The sequence below is a fragment of the Colias philodice genome, chromosome 28, assembly GCF_061535455.1.
Source record: "Colias philodice isolate Cphi_HAF_F1 chromosome 28, ilColPhil1 Martin Lab GWU primary, whole genome shotgun sequence".
Lineage (NCBI taxonomy): Eukaryota > Metazoa > Arthropoda > Insecta > Lepidoptera > Pieridae > Colias > Colias philodice.
In genome coordinates, this window is record NC_143113.1 from 5,164,175 (window position 1) to 5,170,885 (window position 6,711).

Here is a 6,711-nt window from a genome sequence, read left to right on the forward strand (position 1 = left end):
CTGTTCTTAAAACAATTACTCGAATAGGCTTTATACATTCGACACACGTAAGTGTAAGATAGATTGATGAGGAAATATTTTTTGCGAAGTTAGCAGGGACAAAAAATAAAGATTTTTGGTCCCCGTTGTCGTACCTTTTGGTAAAATACTGTTTCGATACGATCGTACTACGTTGTTTTTTATTACCTACATTACCTAATACCTATATCCATACTAATATTATAAATGCGAAAGTAACTCTGTCTGTCTGTCTGTTACTCAATCACGCCTTAACTACTGAACCAATTTGCATGAAATTTGGTATAGAGATATTTTGATACCCGAGAAAGGACATAGGATAGGTTTTATCCCGGAAATCCTACGGGAACGGGTTTTTCTTTGAAAACGCGGGCGAAGCCGCGGGCGGAAAGCTGGTTTATTATAATGCAGTAAATAAAGAATTTGATAAGTCCTACTTGGTGTGTTTTTTTAGTTTTTCCTTAATACACTATAAATCGCATGACTGCCTTCTTGCTTTTGATAAATCATGGTGAACTTGTTTATTTTTTAATAAAATTCGACAAATCCGTTTTGTAATTTGCAATTCGGAAAATGTTACATACGAGAATAAAATATCTCAACACTGTTAGACTACAGGCCCGTGTTGAAAAAATTATGGGTCATTTGACCCACCAGGCACATGAGTAGAAAGACGGAACAGAGACTAAGCTTCAAACAACCGCGCGAATCGATTGCACTACTACAAGTACGCGGGGCATGTGTGTGTGACCTCAGGCCGCTTGTCGCGTACGCAGCGATTCTGGAAAAAACCGGTTTGCGCTTGCACAGGCTGAGGACAGTCTCAGGGTTGATACGACGCACGTTGTTTGTTTTATTAGTTGCAACTTGCAAGTTTGAATATTTTAATATAAAACGTAATATTTTATTGTTAAAAAGGGTTGTTTATTGTACTGTGTGTATGAATCATACTAGAAAAACTAAAAATATATCATACTTCAACTATCCCAGGGAGTACAATAGGTGAGTAAATATTTTGATTATTACTTTTTCAAGTAAGTACCTACTTGCGTTTATTTTATTAGATCCTTTTTTAATAAGAAGAGAATTGTACACGGTGTGTTTTTACCTTTCATTATTATTACAAGTTTAACATTTGTAAGTATGTATGTAATTGTGTGTAATTATAAAACTATTTAACAAATGTTTTGTTTAATTTGTCTTAACCTATTGTGACAACCCTACCAAAATAGGTAACAATTTTGCACGTTCTTAAGAAGCTTAGTCTCTGTTCCGTCTTTCTACTCATGTGCACCAGGTGACCTATCTAGAACGATATAAGAGCATAAAATAATAAAATTCAGCACTATGACGTCACTTGTAAGCTGTCCACCTGAGTGCAGATGAGAATTCGAAGGTTCAGGTAGAGATTTTCTCCCCTTGTCTCCATGATTTTTGTACGGCGTTGCGGAATAATTGATTAAAAGTAGAATAGAAATAGTATGACACAGATGCCGTACAAAATCAAATGAGCAAATTTACCCCGGCAACTGTCGAAAAATAAAAATAAATTCCGACTTTGTGGACCACCATTTTTGTACGGCATCTGTGTCATACTATTTCTATACTGCTTTTAAGCCATTATTCCGCAACGCCGTACAAAAATCATGGAGACAAGGGGAGAAAATCTCTACCTGAACTTTCGAATTCTCATCTGCACTCAGGTGGACAGCTTACGAGTTACGTCATAGTGCTGAATCTTATTATTTTATGCTCTTATATCATTCTAGATAGGTCAGGTGGTGGGTCAAATGACCCATAATTTTTTCAACACGGGCCTGTAGTCTATGTAGAAATGAAAGTGTGTTTCAAATGCCAACTAGGATCTACATATTTCGGCAAAAGTTGTTTTGCAGACTTCCTTTCCATTTATTGTATTGAATTCCACCTTCAAAATTGTTTACTTCAATAATCTTGTAAAAGAAAAAATGTGTGCGTGTACTAACTACTGTACACACGTAAGAAGTGAAACTTCTTTATGATCTTATTTTTACAGAAATACGTCGAATCACACGCGTGGTAGGGATAAAAAAAAAGATAGCGCGTAACGAGAAATGTCACGCGTAACGAAAAAATGTTACACTAAATTTTTTTCTAACCCCGATAAAGAAGTTTCACTTCAAAAAGGAAACAAAGCAAAATTTATTAATTTATGATAAACACGCCATCTAGCGCATTCATTGTACAACGAGTTATGTCACAGATAAAATAAAACTTTTGACAGTTAACGTGATTCATACTACTCCACAACAGATGGCGCTTTTATAAATAAATGGCTATTCACCGCTAGAGGACACTAATGGTGTATATTTTCGTAACATAACCTCGTAACGCCCAGGCTATTTTTACCAAACATTGGCTTGCAGCCCAAGTACCTTTTAAAAGGTTCACATGGTGCGGACCCGGAGGTGATAAAATCTAAAAAAAGTGCCTTATTATTTCCGTATGAGCGTGGGATTTTTTCTGCATGTAAATGTATGTCAGTGGAAGGTTTTGAGACACTAAATAACCCCAAATTCGTTATTCTTTATTTAGGCATATGGGCTTTAATGTATTACAAAACCCGATTTCGCAAAATTCGTATTTTTTAAATTATTGATTAGCGGTAGACAATATAGGGTTTATTTTATATTACAAAAAACAATGAACATAAATATTTGGATTAATACATGTCTTCCAAAATTTTAATGACCAAAAAGATATCTCACACTAGCAATCTGAGAAAAAAATATCAATTTTTGAACAATATGATCATTATTTTCTGTACTTATTATTTTTAAAGGCTAGTTTATCACGTGTTTTAGGATTTCTATCAGAAGAAATCCACTTCCAACAGATGACAGAAGCAAAAATTAGCAAGTTTCTAAATTGGACCCAAAAACACTATATAATAGCAACCCATATACCTTTTAAAATCAGAATGATAGTAGGTAAATTGATATATTTCTATAGAAATTTTAAATAATTTCGCAAATAAGAGTTGGTTTTTAATAAAAAAATATTATTTTCAGATTCTTCAGAACTGGAAGAGCTTTCTTGGTTTTGGTTTATATGTTGTAATCCTCATCTCCAAATAGTTCATACTCTTCTATATCTGACTGATTTAATACTTCTAAAGCTTCTTCGATTTGCTCATCTCTCATTGGGTTACCTGAAAAGGATAGGTACTAAAATATTCTGTAACTGACTAAATAATTTACTTTATATTATGAAGGAGAAAACAGTCTAAATCATAAGTTTCAAAGGCAAATCAAATTGATTAGTGGTTTATTCCCTTATACCTTTTAAAATCCAATAATATGTTAATACTCTTATACCTTCTAAAAGGTATCCAGATTTTACGAGGTTATTTTACACGCATATTCTTTATTTTCGCGTAAATCTAAATGTAATTATAATATTTACTTATTTGTCAACAAGCAGAGTAAGATACTCTCAGTTAAAAACCTAAGATTGCATCAATAATCATGGATTGAACTTACCACGTCCTCTAGTCAGTCAAGATGGCCAGACTTTTCGCCGGAAATTACATATATTTTATTTTTCTATTGGCACTATTGCTTAACCATAGACAAAAACATACTTTCCAGTAGCCGGATAAAAAACAGTAATTAGATTTGGCGCGTAATTTAAAATGTTACGGCGTTTTCAAATCAGATACTGTCAGATACCTTTAAAAAGGTACCGTGGGCGTTTATGTCATAAAGTTGGATAACAGCTTGGGCCGGTACCACTATCGAGCTGCATGCCTTTTAATAGGTATCTGGGCGTTACGAGGTTAAAATACCAAAATTAATTACAGTATAAATTAATTATTATGCAGTTACCACAGAATAATATCTAGTATATAATATAAAGTATATAGTATATAATATCTATATCTAATATTATCCACAGTAAATATGTTGTTTAGATCGTGAAAATTCAGGTTTTATTTTCCATATTTTTCCCTATTTTAAATGTAAATCCATATTTCACAAAATATCAATAAATGTATCCATATTTTTATCAGCGCTATGAGTTTTCTAAAAATTCTCTGATAATGGTGCTCGAGAATTCTTCAACTTCACTCAAAGTAAAATTAAAGATTATCCAAAATATAGAAAAGAAGATTTCTGAATCGAAAGGACCCGTTTTTGAAGTTGCTAGGCAAAAATTTAGTTAGGTACGTCATAGAAAAAAAAACAAAGGATTTCATATTATTATCCTAAAAAAAATTAACAGTAGGTAGGTATGCTGTGTGGAAGATTTAAAAAAACACGTGATTATTTACTGCAAATTAAATGTTAGTGAATCGGAAGTTGATTATAATTGTAATTTTTAACAAAAGCTTTATTAAAAATGTTGTTACTTTTATTGTACATATTTTTTCCATATTTTAGTTTTTTCAGTCCATTTTATATGAACACTAGCCGCTCCGCGCGGTTTCACCCCCGTCACCCGTGGCTCCTCTCCTATAGCCTTCCTCGATAAATGAGCTATCTAACACCGAAAGAATTTTTCAAATCGGACCAGTAGTTCTCGAGATTAGCGCGTTCAAACAAACAAACAAACTCTTCAGCTTTATAATATTAAGTATAGATATTTCGAAATTTTTAATAGGTAGGTACATAAATATATGTATTACCTATTAAAAATTAATACCTATATAGTGATAATTAGGGCCCGGATAAATATCCCGGCCCTAATTATAACTATGGTTATCCTGCTAATAATAAAAATGCGAAATTGAGGATGGATGGATGTTTGTTACTTTTTCACGCAAATAGGTACGAACCAATTTCAATGAAATTTAGCGTGTAGGTAGCTGAAGACCCAGAATAAGACATATCACATAGGCTACTTTTTATCCCGGAAATCCCACGGGAATGGGAACTATTCGGGGTTTTCTTTGAAAACGCGGATGAAGCTGCGGGTTACCTATATCTACCTAATCGATAATAATTTTAAGTCAATATACCGACCGAGTCACAGAAAACGTGTCTGTAAATTAACAAACTTCAAATAAAAAGTCTTTTTAACAGTTTTTAAAACGATTTATTCACTATCTATAGGTAATAGAAATAGAAATGAATCGCAAAAGGTAAGCGCATAACTTGAGAACGGCTGAACCGATTTCCTCAATTCTTTTTATACCTAATATTCCTTGAAGTACGAGGATGGTTCTTATGTAGAGAAAACGTAAATATGTACCACGGGCGAAGCCGGCGCCGGCCGCTAGAATATAGTAAATTAATTATTTTTTTGGTTTATCCTTAACCTTTTTTAATCCATACTAATATTATAAATGCGAAAGTAACTCTGTCTGTCTGTTACTCAATCACGCCTATACTACTGAACCAATTTGCATGAAATTTGGTATGGAGATATTTTGATACCCGAGAAAGGACATTATAGGCTACCTTTTATTGCGAAACATGTACCACGGGCGAAGCCGGGGCGGACCTCTAGTACCTAAGTAATAATAAAGTAGGTAACTTTTAAGTTTAAACGCATGTTAATGTGATTAATTAAAAAAATAACACAAAGAATAATAGTTATTAGGTAATTAAAAATCGCTATTTATAGACTAGCTGTTTCCCGCGGTTTTACCCGCATTGCTCCGCTCCTGATGGTCTTAGCGTGATGATACCTATATAGCCTACTAGAGGTCCGCCCCGGCTTTGCCTGGGGTACATATTTCGCAATAAAAGGTAGCCTATGTCCTTTTTCGGGTATCAAAATATCTCCATACCAAATTTCATGCAAATTGGTTCAGTAGTTTAGGCGTGATTGAGTAACAGACAGACATACAGACAGAGTTTATACTTTCGCATTTATTCCTCAGCTTTATAATAATTAATACTAGTACAGTACAGATTGATGGTATAAGTTAAAAGGTAAAGATGGTATAGGTACCTATGTTGTTTAAATTGAGCAGGGTAAGAATAAATGACATACAATCAATTTTTCTTCACAAAAAGGTAAGTTCAGGGTTTAAATAAATAATACCTAAATAATAAATAAATATTATAGGACATTATTACACAAATCGACCTAGTCCCACAGTAAGCTCAAATAAATACTGAAGTAGAGTAATAATAAATTAGTAATAAGAATTTACTTTCTTACACATTTCTAATGTTTCCCTTCATTTGAGTTTAATAGATACTATCTATTAAAATGAGTGTAAAACTATTAAAATGAGGCAAAAATAACAAAAAATCCTTTTTCCCTTCGTGGTAAGTTCACATTTTTCTGCCTAATAGCTTGCAATAAATAAATAACAATTTAATAACCTCGGTTCGAAGGTAATAAAACTATTACAAAAAAACATTTTTTGTATACCACAACAGATTATGACTGTTCAAAGCAATAAAAAAATCAACTTTATTACTATGAGAATAAAGTCTATATTTCCTAAGCAATAATTACGATGCAGCCTTTCCTTACATTTAAGTACAAGCTCTTATCTCATTGGAATAAAGCTCAATATTCTTTTCTACAAACACATTTTATAACTTTCATCTCTATGAGAAAGAAAATAGAGTTCAAAATCGCCTGTTTATATTACATAAAGGAATGTACATACAAGCAAATTTCAACCTTATATAAACACAATAGAAGTCAAATTCCCTAGGAGATATTAAATAAAGCCTCCCCCACACATACAAG

General features: G+C 32.9%; 1 long non-coding RNA gene across 1 annotated transcript; it reads right to left on the reverse strand.

Annotated features, from left to right (window-relative positions):
- Positions 1 to 2,981: 2,981 nt before the first annotated feature.
- Positions 2,982 to 3,844, reverse strand: LOC149476376 (uncharacterized). The gene is made up of 2 exons (XR_016317861.1): positions 3,540 to 3,844; positions 2,982 to 3,208 (listed from the first exon to the last, which is right to left on the reverse strand). It is a non-coding gene; the product is annotated as an uncharacterized LOC149476376 (long non-coding RNA).
- Positions 3,845 to 6,711: the final 2,867 nt, after the last annotated feature.